The sequence below is a fragment of the Prionailurus viverrinus genome, chromosome A1 (genome assembly GCF_022837055.1).
Source record: "Prionailurus viverrinus isolate Anna chromosome A1, UM_Priviv_1.0, whole genome shotgun sequence".
Classification (NCBI taxonomy): domain Eukaryota; kingdom Metazoa; phylum Chordata; class Mammalia; order Carnivora; family Felidae; genus Prionailurus; species Prionailurus viverrinus.
Window position 1 is genome coordinate 52,853,745 of NC_062561.1, and position 15,189 is coordinate 52,868,933.

General features: G+C 42.0%; 1 long non-coding RNA gene across 1 annotated transcript; it reads right to left on the reverse strand.

Moving 5' to 3' along the window:
- Positions 1-1,847: 1,847 nt before the first annotated feature.
- On the reverse strand, positions 1,848-14,309 carry LOC125169561 (uncharacterized). Its single transcript, XR_007153727.1, has 3 exons — positions 14,157-14,309; positions 7,187-7,272; positions 1,848-2,087 (listed from the first exon to the last, which is right to left on the reverse strand). It is a non-coding gene; the product is annotated as an uncharacterized LOC125169561 (long non-coding RNA).
- Between the last annotated feature and the right edge of the window lie 880 nt (positions 14,310-15,189).

Sequence of the window (15,189 nt, forward strand, 5' to 3'; positions counted from 1 at the left end):
AAGTGATGGCCAAGCAGCCTGCCTGCCGATGATGAGGACTGATCAGAGGGATTAGGTCATGCACCACGATTCCATTTAATTTCACTAGTTGACTCTATGCTCATAGGGCGTTTTATAAAGAACTGCCATCACCCCCAAACGCCATGAACCAGCACTGCCCCAACTCCCCCCAGTCAAATAAACCAAGCTTTTCACATTTTATTTGGTTTGGGTTTTGCGCTCTTTCCCTTTAAGTGTTAAATTGTCAAGTTGGTGGCCCGACCACCCCCATCTATCCTAAGATGTTTCGTTTGCCCCTTTTATAGGATCTTAAACTTAACCCGAGTCATTTTCTAAAGAGCGATAATGGAAGTGTTACGGGCAGATTGCGATGCACAAGTGCAGAGTAAAGCTTTTACTTAAATGGAACCTACCCACAAAAGGAAGAACCCCAACGTCACCGCAGCAGGGCCATGGCGGTGATGGCGGTGAAAACACTATTATCAGGAGGATTCATTTCCACCTTACTTTAGACCTTTTGCTGTAATTCCTTATATAAAAATCTCTTTCTTTCCTTGACCATTAATACTGATAATTATATCTGTATTTCTTAAGAATATTATGAGTTGCCATTTCTGCATAGTAGCAGATTGAATTTATTCACCTTACGGATATATTATTATCACAGATAATAACTGCAGCATGATAATTATCATTAATTATTCATTTGGATTAAAAGGCAAATAGGCTTGTATTCAAGGGTCTTCCAGAGCACCGTTCATTGTTCGCGAGCCCTGTGTGCCAGTGTGACTAATTCATACTCTTTTCTGAGCCACTGTTGACATCTGACGGGTCCCATATGTATTTATTTGAAAATATAATAAAAGGAATAAGTACACCGTTTCGGGATGGAGTCACTAAAATAGACATATGGTTTCTTCTTTGCCCTTTAAGTGAGGGTGTGCAATTGTCTGTTAAAACCAGGCCGCCGTGAGCATTGCTTCGGTAGATGTGTATGTATTTCCTTTCTTTGCATCCTTGCCTCGGACTATTTAAGCTCATATAAGCCTGTATATTTACATAATAGCTTTTTGCAAAAATAATAATGTGGTGAGTCATATAGTTTATCCTTCATTGAACAAAATGTTTTTAGCAGGGTTGTTTGTGCTTGTGTTTGAAGCTGACTTCAGTTTAATATGCAAAAAGAGCCTCTGCAAAGTTTGGAAAATCCGTAGAGAAATCAGAAAGAGAGAGGAGACAGAGAAAGAGAGGATGATACGTCTTACAAATATGACTGCTTTTTGGTGGTTTGTTAGTAACATACCCCAAAATTGAGACATGTATATATTCGCAGAGTCTCTTTTATTTCTTCTCTTGGTCTTAGTCCTGATTTTTTTTTTTTGTAACCTGCCATTCATATTTATACATTTAAAGTAGATATCAAATGATGGTTTGAAGACTATGCCAGGAGAGCTAATATTAACATAGTCTTGAGTGTCCTTGACGTAGTTGGAACTACCTTTTGAAATGACAGTGGAGTTTTTTTCTTTGTCTCCATTGGTGATGCAAGAAAGGAGCTGATATACTGCACTGGATGTTGCTTTTGAAAGAGACTTGTGCTTGTATTTGTCAAGATACTTTCGCGCCGCCCTTCATTTTCTCCTCGTGACATTCCTCTGGGACACTGTAGGGCACTAGCATTATTCCCATCTATAGATCGGGAAATTGGGGGACCAGAAGAGTAAGTGGTGTTTAATTAGGGGTACACGGTGGTGGGACTAAATCAGGAACCCATGTCTCCAGACTCATCACCCCTCTTTCTGTGCCCCTCGGAGCACTGCTGTGAATCCTCTTACCCGGAAGATGAAGAAACAGGGAAGAACTTTGAAAACTCTGCCAGATGGAACTGCTGCAGATTTTAGAGCAGGAAGGGACCCCAGGAGCGGCGGCTGTGAGGCTTTGCAGCTCCTATCAGTGCTGACAGTGGGGCCCCTCCTATTTTTCAGCCGGTCCATTTAGGTGCAGTCACTCACGTCTGACAAAGGGGCGACGGTCAGAGACAGCTCTGTGAGCAGTAGATGCACGCTGTTGTAACGCAGGCTGTATTCCTGAATAGAAATCTCATTTTTAATCTATCATACTTAGAATAATAATAATAAGTACTGAAAACACCATATGCCAATAACTGCATTAAGCGAATTTCAGGCACTCTGCAAAGAAAATGGGTGCCCAGGCAGCTTTCCATCACTAAAGAGTTGTTTAGGAAGAAGTCCCAATCTATGAGACATTTCTCTCTTTGACAATTAACAAAGTAGAAGAGGGGCACCTGGGTGGCTCAGGCGGTTAAGCCTCTGACTCAAGTTCAGCTCAGGTCATGATCTGACTACTCATGAGTTCGAGACCCACGTCAGGGTCTGTGCTGACAGAGCAGAGACTGCTTGGGATTCATTCTCTCCTCTCTATCTCTCTGCCCCTCTCCTGCTCACGTTTTCTCTCTCTCTCTGTCTCTCTCTCTGTCTCTATCTCTCTCAAATAAATAAACTTAAAAAACAAGAAAGAAATAGAGCTTGTAAACATTTCTTCTTGGGGATTTGGACTTTAACTTTACCATCCATCTACTCATCTTACAAGGATTTATCGACTACCTATGATATCAAGCTCTATTCTAGGTACCGGGGATATAACTCTGAATAACACAGAGCCCCTGTGTCTTAGTTCATCCAGGCCCCTGTAACAGTGTATCACAGACCAGTGGCTTATAAATAATGGAAATTTATTGTTCACGGTTCTGGAAGCCAGGCAAGTCCAAGATCAAGGTGCTGGCAGATTTGGTGTCTGGTGAGAACCCACCACCTGGTTCATCGACACCCATCTTCTTACCATGTCCTCACATGATAGAGGAGACGAGGGGGCCTTCTGGGGTCCCCTTTTATAAAGGCACTAATCCCATTCTTGGCAGTGTCACTGTCGTGACCAAATCACCTCCCAAAGCCCCGCCCCAAATGCCATCTTACTGGGGGTTTGATTTCAACATATGAATTTGGAAGGAACATAAGCATTCAGTCTATAATACCCTGCCCTTGGACAGGATACATTTGAGTGGGGCAGAAAGACGATGCACAAATATTGCATATTTCATAGTAGTGACAAGTGATATGCAGAAGAAGAATGTAGAGACAGGCAGTAAAATGGACAGGTGTTGATTGGGGGCAACACAAGATGGGGCAGAGAGAAGGCACAACCAAGGGATGTGAAATGAGAGATGAGCAAAGATGTTGTTGCGTGTAGACGCCGGGGTCATCCCACGGGGAAGGCCAGCAAATGCAAAGGGATTCATGTGAGTGCGGGTGTTCAAAAGAAGAATCAGAACCCACAAAGCATCGTGCGCCAGATAAAAATGTTCTTGCCGGTGATATTTAATTTGTTGTCAGCCTCTTTAATTTCCCTCTGAACATTTTTCTCTCTTCCTCTGAATAGGATTCTCTTCTGGCTGAGTCTCTTTGATCTGATTGTTTATGTATTTCTTTTTGGCCATGTTATGTTGACATTTCTGTCAACTCCCTGAAATCCGGTTCTAAAAATGGAATATTCTTCTAATAGTCATGATCACTTGAATATAAAATAACCTGGCACATGAGAAAACAGAGCTATGAATTACAACTGCTTTACAATTGAATTATGTTAAGTTTTGATGGATTGGAGGAAGAGGCCAAATTACATGAATTGTCGCTCCTGATGCTTTCCCTTTTTCTGAAAGGAATGCTGACTTTAAATCAATCAGGCTTATTTAAAAAAGACTAGCTAAGAGCTAGCGTTTCCTGAAAGCTCACATTACATAAGAGGCTCCACTGAGCACTCGGCATGTTATTTCTAACCTGCACATAATCTGATGCAGTGCACATCATTACCCCCATTTTCAGGTGAGAAAGCTGAGGTTCAAGTAGAATCACTAAGGCAAAGTTGTCTAGCCAAGTTTCCATTGTTCCAAAGCTGTGCACTTAACCATCATCTCTTCATTACAGTGGGGAAATAACAAGCCTTCTTCAGCACGGGGATGACATAGATTTCTGTTTCAAACAGAGAATTCCGGCAGCCATGGAAAGGATGGATTGGGGAGGGATGACTGTGGGGTTAAGACAAGTGGGAGATAATTTCAGTTCAAGAGACAGACCTTAAACGAGCAGCATTGTCAATAGTGGTTCCGGTAACAATCAGCCAGCCTCTAGAGGACACGTATGGACTCTGCTATCCAAAATCAGGTGAATCTGGGTAAAAATGCCTATTCAAATGAGCTACAGAATAATAACTTGACCATGTTTTATATAATCTTCCTGTAGCAGAAGAACACTGCCCTCTATTGCTTTTTGTCTCTTGGCTCTCAGTGGCCCAACCTGTACCAGGAAAAGAGGTGCCATCAGTCAGTGGGCAAATTGGTTGAAGAGTTTGAGATGTGCCCCTGGATGATCAGTAAAAGGTCCCCATCTAAACGGTCAGCTCACCACAGGTGCTCAGGAGTCTCACCCAGTTCTTCTAGAATACATACAGGCTTTAGCTCCCTGCCCCGACAAAAGTGATAAAGAGGCTCTGATATGTTTGTACAATTGCACAATTTTCAAACTTTATTGAAAATGTTAGTAACTGTAATTCAGTTCCCTAATGTAAATCGCCATACAGAATGTGTTGAATATACTTATTTTGCCTTGCTCTGGAAAAGATGGAATAATTATGAATATAAATGGTTGCTGCTTCTTTCATGTAAAAAAAAGACATTATATACATATAAGTCAAATAGAGTATAAGAGAGAAATAGATGCAGTGTAATAATGATGAGAAACCATAATATCTGCTTGGAGGTAGATGCGAAATTGCCACTCATTACTCGAATGGCGAGAAAGTTAGTAGGCAATTAGCAACAGCAAATGCCAAGTGGAAGGATAATTTGTAAGACAACAATAAACACAGTCTATACCAATGAGTCAGAAAGAGGGAGGAAGCAGAAGAGCCAATAAAACAAGCAGAGCAGGCACGGGAAAGACTGCATTCGCACCGTGAGAAAATAAAACAAATCTTCTCCACTCCTCGTCATGACTTCTAGCATTTTCAGTTTGCGGCTTGTTCGGGACTAGCAGTGGCAAGAGCCAAGCTTAGAAAATTATAGTAATAATAAGCCACACTGTGTGAAAAAGCGTGCTTTCCGCCAACCAAACATCACCAGGACCTATTCATGGGGCAAGGCAAGCCCTTTTAGAGAAAGGGAAGCTATGAAAATAGAAAGCAATGATTCAGCCCTTGAAAATCAAAGAACAAATAATTATATAATCCGTGAAGAAGGACCTGAGGGGTGTAAATCAGTTGGCTCGGCTACATCCACACACACAGGAAGTAATTACAGTGAAGAATTTTTAAAATTAAGAAACGCAGCGATCGGAAGGATGATCTCTGCACATCTAACACGTCCACTGATTCCCCGCGCTCACCTGACCTGACACGTTCTGGACCAATCAAAACGTGTCTTAGTCTCAGTGATCTTCATACTCTTCCCCCATAATCTATGCCTTATGCAGAGAAGCTTTTCATACATGTGTAGATAGGACTATGTGTGTGGATCATATGTACAGTGAATGAAGTCTGCAGGTAGTAATACATATAAACATTTCTTAAGCAATGTAAGCTATCTAAGAAATGCTTAAGTGCGTACTTTGCTACTCACTTCGTATGTGCTATCTCATTTAATCCTTACAGTCCTATAAGCTGGGTGCTGTTATTTCATACCTTATATATGAGGACACACCCTAAAATTTTAATTTCTTGCTCAAGGTGAAGCTGGATCTTAAAGTCAGATCTGTCAGATGACTAAATGTGAATGCTTAACAATAGAGAAGGACAATATACATTATAGTTGAGAAGAGCATTCTAGAACCCGGTGTCAAACAGACTGAACTAGAATCCTGGCTCTGTTCATGCCCTGCTTCTATTTAAAATCATTCAGCAGCTTAGTTCACTTAATCCTCACAGCTGCCCTGTAAGGGAAGAATGATGATGGTGATGATGCAGATGAGGACAGTGATGATTAAGGTGACGATGACAAGGATGTGACAGAGACAGGGGGTGGTGATGATGATGACGGTGATGATAATGATGATGGTAGGGAGGATGGTGATGATAATGATAATGTCCATTTTCCAGAATAGGCAAACTGAGAGGTTAACTAACCTGTTCAGAGGCAGCTGGCTAAATAAGAAGCTAAGTTAATGTTGACCAGAAAGCCTGTGATTTTACACATACTACTAAAATCCTGGAGCATTCCCCATCTAAGGGCCATCAGTCATGTCTCAGCTATACTGGCTTCCTAACGCCGCATAACAAATTTAGCTGCCTCAACACACGTGCATCATCTCACGCTTTCCATGAGTCAGGAGTTTGAGTGCAGCCCAGCGCTTAGGGTCCACAGCTCAGGATGTCACCTGGCTGCGGTCTGGATGTCAGCTGAGCCACATTCCTTTCCGGAGCACAAGGTCCTCTTCCAAGCTCATGTGGTTGTTGGCAGAATTTAATTCCTTGTGGTTGTAGGACTGAGGTTCCTGCTTTCTTGCTGGCTATCAGCCAGGCACCTCTCTCAGCTTCCCGAGACCCCCACAATTTTTCACCGTTTGGCCCACTCCCAGACCCTCTAGAAACAAGGCAGCTACTGATTCAAAGCCAAGAGGCAAATCTTCCTGACTTCTGGTCTTTTTTAAAGAGCTTGGCTGATAAGGTCAGCCCACCCAAAATAATCTCCCTCTGGGTTAACCTGAAGTCAGTTGATTAGGAGCCTGATTTACCTATGCAAATTCCTTCCACCTTTGTCATACAATGTAGCAAAATCATGGGAGTAACATCCTATCAACTTTGCTATATTCTATGGACGGAAGTAATTGACAGGTCTCGCCCTCAAGGAGGGGCATTACACAGAGGGCCATTACCCTCAAGGGAGGGGCATTACATAAAGACACGGTTAACTGGGGATCTTCTTGAAGTTATACCAACTACAGCAACTTTGACATTACTTTCTTTAGGAGTTATCTGCTGTTCTCTGCAGTGGAGTTACTCTCTAATTCCCATGTGCCTTCCCGTACTTTCCAGTCATAGAATTTATCCAAGAGTAATGTCATGGCTTACTCCCCACTAGATGTCAAGCCCTTTCCACAAGAGATTTTATCTTGCTCACCGTGGTATTCTCAGCATGGTTCTCAATGCATGTGATGAACAGGAACAATGATTATCCAAACAGCATTTCTTCAGACATATTAGTCCCTGCCAATGAATAAGGTTCAAAGGTCATGTTATCTTCTTGGATTTTTATCCAGTTCTCCTATTCAGCCAGTATTTTCACAGACATATCTAATAACTCAAAGGTCTACATTACACTAACAAATAACAAGCGTAACAAACACATGATAGTTTTCACATCATCACTAACAGCGGATTTCTGAGTCATTTATTTTCTCGCTGTTTTCTAGGTGAAATATGCCCACGTTTGCAATATGAACAATACTTTCCAGTTTCACAATGCCTTATTAAAAAAGAAATCTTCAAAGTAAATCCTTCCGTGTTATATAAATGGATTAAAAACATAGATTTGCCTCATTAAAGGCTGGAAAAGTAGTCCTTGAATTCAGAGTTAAAATGAAAAAAGTGCAAGCCATGGAAAGATAATATTACCACAATGCTATAAAATACCTACAGGCAAGGAAGTCTGTGAGGAAAACACAATAGAATTTTCGGTAACAAAGTAGAGGGCAGAGTTGAGGTGATAGAAAACAGATCCGTAAGGGAAGAATGTTTTCAAGTCCCAAGCCATGATTCTACCATGTCTTGAGATAAGCAATTCAACAGTACAGGGAACCTGTGAACTGACATTTATCATTCACTTAAAAACCCACAGTGCTATGTGTTTGCATTCAGGGGTAATTTGAATCACATACTGTTGCCCTTAAAAATATATTGGAAATTGATCTTAGCGTTTTCACAAGTGGAGGCACAGAATCATTTGAATATTTTTTCAGGTTATGGCTAAAACTCCCTCAAGTTTGACTATTTTATTTTAGTCTTCATGTGTGGAAGGAACCACCGTGTGGACACTATTAATAAGAGTCCTTTGCTCTATTTCTAGGTGAGTCTATCACTGGGATAATCACAAAAGCATGCCAGCTCTATAATTATTTAAGACTAAAAAAGATACATCCAGGATTTGGACGACATTCAAACTATTGCCTACAGCAACCTTTTTAAAAAGTTCTAAGGAGACTCCATAACCAGTTTATTGCTCCATTAAATAAAAGTATATCTTTTCCCTGACATGACTTCGGGATTCTCTCTTAGTGACCTAGCATCAAGATTCCCAAAGAGAAGGCTTGTAAATCATGCATGAAAATAAATGTAAGTCCAAATGCTCTGGGCTGCTCAGAGGGGGGGCAGGAGCAAAGGATGGAGAAGAAGTCTGTTGGGTCCTTTAAAACATCTGACAATAAATAAATGAAAATAAGAAATGGGGCCTATAATACCAGAGTTTATGTCTTACTTTGTGTCCTATCTTTGTTCGCAGGCAGAGCCAGAATATGCTCTGTACCCAGCCATTTGTGTTTAGTTGAGCGAGAGGGAAAGGAAGAAACTCAAGGGCCAACAAAGCTTTTGCGGGCAGAAGAGAAATTGGCCGTATAATGATATCTCAGATCTATATTTGTCAGCCTATTACAGTAAACTCTGCTCTCTACTGTCTATTAATAGTTGGCACTTCTGCAAAACTGTAGTTCAAAGATAGCCAATGTCCATAATGATGACCTGAGGGCTGCAGGAGCCCAGAGGGCTTCCTGCCCCATCCAAAGAGGTCACAGGCCCCTTGTGTCCTGAGCTCCAGCCATTCCAGACAGGTTTGCCCTCTCCGGCAACACATCCTGGGAGGGAGCTCTACGCCTTCCTTGCCATCCATTCTAGCAGCTGAGAATTCCTTCCCCTGTTAGCACAGCACTATGCCCAGAGTCAGGGGCTCCATCAAAACGTGCTGAATTAATGAATGGAAGTCAATGCTATAGGAATTTTTATCCACTGAAGCTTATTTTAACTCCTCGGACTACAGTGGAAGGCACTTGCCTACCACCCGTATCATTGGTGATTTTCTTCCGAATGCTTGAGAATTTCAGCCTTTCCTGCCTACAATGTACCAGCATGTTGCTGTACTCTGTCCAAAGGCCCGTCATAAGTCACCTCGTACATCCCGTCCTTTATACTCTCAGTGTCTACAGTTGTACCTGGCACGTGACAGGTGCTCAGTAAACAGATACTGGACAAATGGATCAAGAAGTGAATGAATGAATTGCCTCTACCACAATGTCTTTCCTGGATTGCTGCGAGAGATCCTTCAATGGACCCACTACTTACATACTTTAAATTGCATTAGTCATTATTTCCCAGACATACCTAGATTTTTCCCTATTTTTCCTCCTTCTTCAGGGTCCTCAAGTTTGACTCTATTCTTTTCATTCTCCAAGGCCTAGTTCAAACCTCTCTTCCTCCAGGAAGCCTTCACTGATAACCTTGGCTATAGTCTCCCCTACTCCAAACTCTGCTACTGCTGAGGCTGATCCTTTACTCCATTAATTCTCCTTACAAAGAAATCTGAAAATTAAATGTAATGAGTAAAATTTTATTTTAGGTATTCTAGTGTTTTATGTTTCAGATGAAAACAAATTTACATTTAATCACAGAAATTTGGGATGTTTGGGATAATGCTGCTTATTTTCTAATAAAAGCAGAAGAATGAGAAAATGAGTATATTAACTTTACCCCAAAGTCTGACATTCACTCTCAGCGTTACATAATCAATTTAATTTTATTTCTTCAAAGTATGAAAACAATTACTGATGTAAAAATTTTAAGGCACTTTGTTAATCGGCTGAATTTTAATTTTTAAAATAGATAGCTTTCCCAAAAGCCTAATAGGCAAAAGTCTCACCTTTGGATTTTTGAACAAATATCACGGCATTTCATGTATTTAAACGTGTACAATTGATTCGATCAGTGAATGTTTCTTACAAGGTTTGTAAATGGCATGTGCAACAAAAGTTGGTTTTTTTTTCCCCCAAGATAACCCAGTTAGGCTTGACAGCTTGTTTACAATAGTACCCTGAAGACACATTCTACGGTGCTCAACTATATAAATATACATTTGAGATATACACTCTGGCTCGTAACATTTGTTAAACATCTGAAACATGAAGTCAATCCGGTTAGTGTGTTCTTTGTACCTCTTTAAATAGTATGAAGGAAATGGATCTCTAGACTTCACAAGTGCATCTATATACTCCTACTTCAATTGACATATACCACCACTGTGAAAATCAGAAAATAATTCAAAGACCTCAATAAAGAGAAAAAGATGGGGGATCCAAAGACACATTCTGGAAATACATGGCAAGCAGAGATAGAACACCAGTTATGAGAAATATGAGGGAGGGGCAGGGGTGCCTGGGTGGCTCAGTCGGTTGGGTGCCCGACTTTGGCTCAGGTCATGATCTCACGTCGCGGGCTTGAGCCCTGCATCGAGTTCTGTGCTGACAGCTTGGAGCCCAGAGCCTGCTTCAGATTCTATGTCTCCCTCTCTCTCTGCACCCCTCCCCACTCGTGCTCTGCCTTTCTCTGTCTCTCAAAAGTGAATAAACATTAAAATTTTTCAAAAAAATATATGAGGGAGGGGCATAAGGCAAAGGTCCTCTGTTAAATCATACTCTTAGACCATTAAAGCCAAAATTTCCACCATTAAGAATTCATTCCTTTGGATCAAAACATCCCATAGGAATGCTCTGTTAAAATGTGAACATTACACAGACTATTTTTTTTTCAACATTTATTTATTTTTGGGACAGAGAGAGACAGAGCATGAACGGGGGAGGGGCAGAGAGAGAGGGAGACACAGAATCGGAAACAGGCTCCAGGCTCTGAGCCATCAGCCCAGAGCCCGACGCGGGGCTCGAACTCACGGGCCGCGAGATCGTGACCTGGCTGAAGTCGGATGCTTAACCGACTGCGCCACCCAGGCGCCCCTACACAGACTATTAATACATATTGGCTATTAGTATCATAGGCTTACCACACCAGTCAAGAATATCTCTGTAAGACCAAGAATGGGTTTCACTGAAGACTTGTAACAAGAGTGAAAAAAAATAGAATGTTCATGGCTCTGCTCCCATCGCTTTCTTAAGAACCCCAGCTCTCCCGAGATTCCTTCAGAGCACATCTGGGAATTCTGAAAAGGGGCTTTCAACCACATTCCAGGAATCCCTCTTCCTCGTTATCATTTTGGTCATCTTGTAGCTGCAGATAACCAAAGGAACAAGTGTGCTATGAAGGCACCAAGGCTCTGTGATGAAGGTCTCAGCCACCCAAAGATGACGGCTTTGCTGCCCGTCCTTTGATGCTGTGGCTGCTGATGCCTGACACTGAAGGAATTCACGTCCCTCCTAGAAAGTCATCTTTCCTCTCAGCCAAAGCTCTAGCCAACCATTTCTTCTTCTATCTTGAATCTTAATATATCAGCATTTTACAATTTTGTTCACTATTTTATTATAACTCCTGTGTCCCCGTGCTCTTGGTTGAATTATTTGATTTTCATGGATGACTCAATGGTCAAAATACAAGAAACTTCAATAAGCTTGCATATCATTCTATTGGGTTTGGGGAATTAAACTTATTTAAATTCCCCAAGCATTAACTCACTATCTCGTCTCATGTTTTGGTCTTCAACCACCTTTCAGCGATTTTTATGTTCTTTTTTTCCATTTTAAAACCATTCTCCTTGATGAAGAAAATAGAAACAAACTGGATTAAAGAGTAGGTTGGCCCTTTCTTTGATATGTGTTAACATCATAACATCTTTGAACAGCAGACACAACCATATTTTTCTTAGCATTTTTAGCGATCTTGAACATTAATAAACTTTTATCTTGTACTGATCTACAACCATTGTGACTCAGATCTTAAAGGTTTGTGCCTATCTTCTATACTTTTTTCTTAGTCATGAGTTCTTTCTGTCTTATTTGGTATATTACAAAATCTGAACTCATGAAGGAGCTAATTTTATAACTATTTTAGGTGCTTTAACCTTCAATCTCCTTTCCTTCTCACTTAAGTTTGTCCCACTTGCAGAGTCAGAATTACATATTTATTTAAACTTCCCATTCCCTTTAAAATCATATTCTCTTAAAGAGTCTGTCCATGAGGTTTCTCTAGTTTGGGGAAGCTGTTTTCATGGGAGACAAAATGGTACAAGGAAAAGGACACAAACTCTGGAGTCTGAAAATCTATGGCCATCTTCTAGCCTGGCTAGTGCAGAAGAGATGATGCATAAATATCAAATAAGTGAATGAATGAGTGAATGAATGAATGGTGATCTCAAACAAGTTAATCCCATTGAGCCTCAGTTTTCATATCTGTAAAATGGTAACACAAGTATCTATTTTAGAGGCCCATTGTCATAAGTAAATGAGCCATATTATCTCTAGGAGCATTTCTAATGACAGCATTTTTCTTTTTAGCTTTGCAGAAGTTCCAAGCTCACCCTGGGATTTAGGTATGCTCATAGGACTGGCTGTCTTGACATCCTTGTAGAGTTGGTTGGCTCTCTTAACATTTTTAATCTTTCATTTTTATTAAATTTATATATGCACATACTTTAAAGATTCACCCAGGTCTATAAATTTTGTTAATAAGCAGCTGTTAATAAGCATCTTCCCTCCAGCACCCTCAACTTCCCCTTCTTCAGAGGTAACCACTTTCAACATTTGTAGCTGATTGTGTTGGTATTTACCTGTGAATTCTAAATGACACGCTTACATTGCTTGTACTTGATATTTCCAGCTCTGGATATTGACTCCCCACATGGAAGGTTAGCACGTGACACTCTTCCCTTCCTAGTCTCCACCATACATAGATGCCCACCTCTCACACCCCAGCCTCTCAATATAGTTATTTTAAATGTTTGATTACATTAACATTCAACATGGACATTATTTTGAGTCTGTACCATTCAAGGCTAAGCTGTGGGATCCATGGTAATTACCTTTACTTTCCTGCATATTTTAAATTGTCTCTGGCAATTAAAATTATCTTATCTATTTTCCTAGCTTTCTGTGTTCTTGTCACAGATTCATTTCAAACTGAACACATCCCAGATGAACACTCTGGACATCCACTCCCCTCCCCAGATGATTCTTCTCCCAGTCTCCCCATTTCTGTGAATGGCCCTCTCTCTAATCGCTGAAATCACCCTTACTCTTCCTTTCCCTTCACCCCTTACATTTGACCTGCATGCAGGATACATTCAGAATAGATCTTGAATCTATCTTCCCATCTCACTGCCACCCACCAGTGCAAGCCCTTTCTTGCTTCCCTTAGCCTTTGTCACAGAGTTCTATCATTGGTATTCCCCCTTTCACTTTCCTCCATCCCCCGTGCGATCATCATACAGCAAAAGGCCCTTCAAAAACTGCAAACAACACCATTCTGCATCCACTAGATGAACGTCTCAGTGGCTTCCCGTTGTATTCCAAGTGAAACCCATACAAGGCCCACTCTGCTCCAGTCACACTGGCCCTCTGTCAGCTCCGCGGAGCACGCATATCCCATTCTAGCAGCTGGGCTGTAGCTGTTCCTTGGGCTTAGATGCTCTCGTTCCTTCTCACCCTGCAGTCACTCCCCAAGGCCCTGCCTGCTCTGTACTAAAGCAGGTTCTGCCCAGAACTACCTTATCTGTCTGCTTACTTCCTTCGTAACGCCAATCACAATTAACCTATTTAAATGAAGTCCATAACTGCAATTATTTTATTTGTTCATTTAGTTGCTCACCATGTAAACTCCATGAAAACAGGGGCCTTGTCCCTTTTGATCCTCATTGTACTCATGGCGCCATATAATGCATATTTGAATTCTTAATGACTAGATGTTAGAATATAAGGAATGGCTACGTTTTGAGTGTTTTTATTTGAGAAGGACAAACAGCAAATTTGAAGTTTGGTGCTTGTGGTTTCCACGTAGATGTGACGGCTGTGGTGGTAGAATTCACCAGAGTCAGAGCTAGGGGGAAGAGGAGGCCAGTGCATTGATGAGTGTCAGGATGTGTCCCGTTCATTACCTTCGACACTAACCTGTAGGAAGAGTAGACCACACGCTCTTCAGGTCTGCGTGCGGCATAGGACCGGGTGGTGTGGCTGAAGTTCTGGAGTTCTGGAAGACAAGGAGAACTTGCGGTGATCTCAGGTGGCCAGAGTGGCATCAGCAGTGGAGCTGGAAAGATGCTGTTTGACCTGAAAAGGGGAGACAGAGACCTGCTGGGGTCCAGGGAGCCATCTGACTGCAAAGGGGAAGGGGAAATGCTTCCTTAGCAGTGCTTTGTGAAGTGTGGCTGCTGTTGTTAAAAAGCACTCGGACAACCTTATTCATTTACTCTTCTGCCTGCTGTGACCGAGGCCAGTTCCTGTCCATAAGAAATTCACAGCCTTACTTTTAGCTGTGGCAGCTGGGATATAGGCTCCAGACATAGGCAGGTGGCAGTAACACGCTACCCTGTGATCCCGTGGACCCCGTACGGCTTAGGGTGTCCTAAGCCTTCTTATGGTGTCATATCTTGGGAAATGTGTTGTTAGGCCATAGGATTTTCAGAGGGGAGACAACTCAGATGTCAAGAATTCTAAAAGTTAGAACATATGATTAAGAACGGCAAAGGGAAACGGAGCTGTTTAACCCAGGAAGAGATGAGTTGAAAAGAACCAAGAGGCCCTTCACACGGTGTGAAAGTGCTCTGTAACAAGGACGGTGGTCCCTTTGGGACCCTTCTGAGCACTGGGACCAGCGTGCACAAGGGGCAGTGCGGAAGTGAGATGCCGCCCCAAGGAGAGGTATGTTGCGACAAAGATGTGCCACTTCTCCACGGTCGAACAATGGCTCGAGCACCCTGCCAAAGGCGTGAGCCACTGTTACCGGGGTTTGCAAGCATCCCCAGCACGACCTTCCGCCGTTCACAGGTGTGCGGTGGGTGGCTGGCGTTCCTAGGGTGGCTGCTGGCTCTGAAGGCAGTGATGCTAAGCCAGGGGAAAGCCCACAGAGGCCCAGGCAGGATAAGCCTCTATTCAAAGACAGTTAGAGAGAGCATAAGTTAAACCGCTTTTCTGTTTGTTCGAA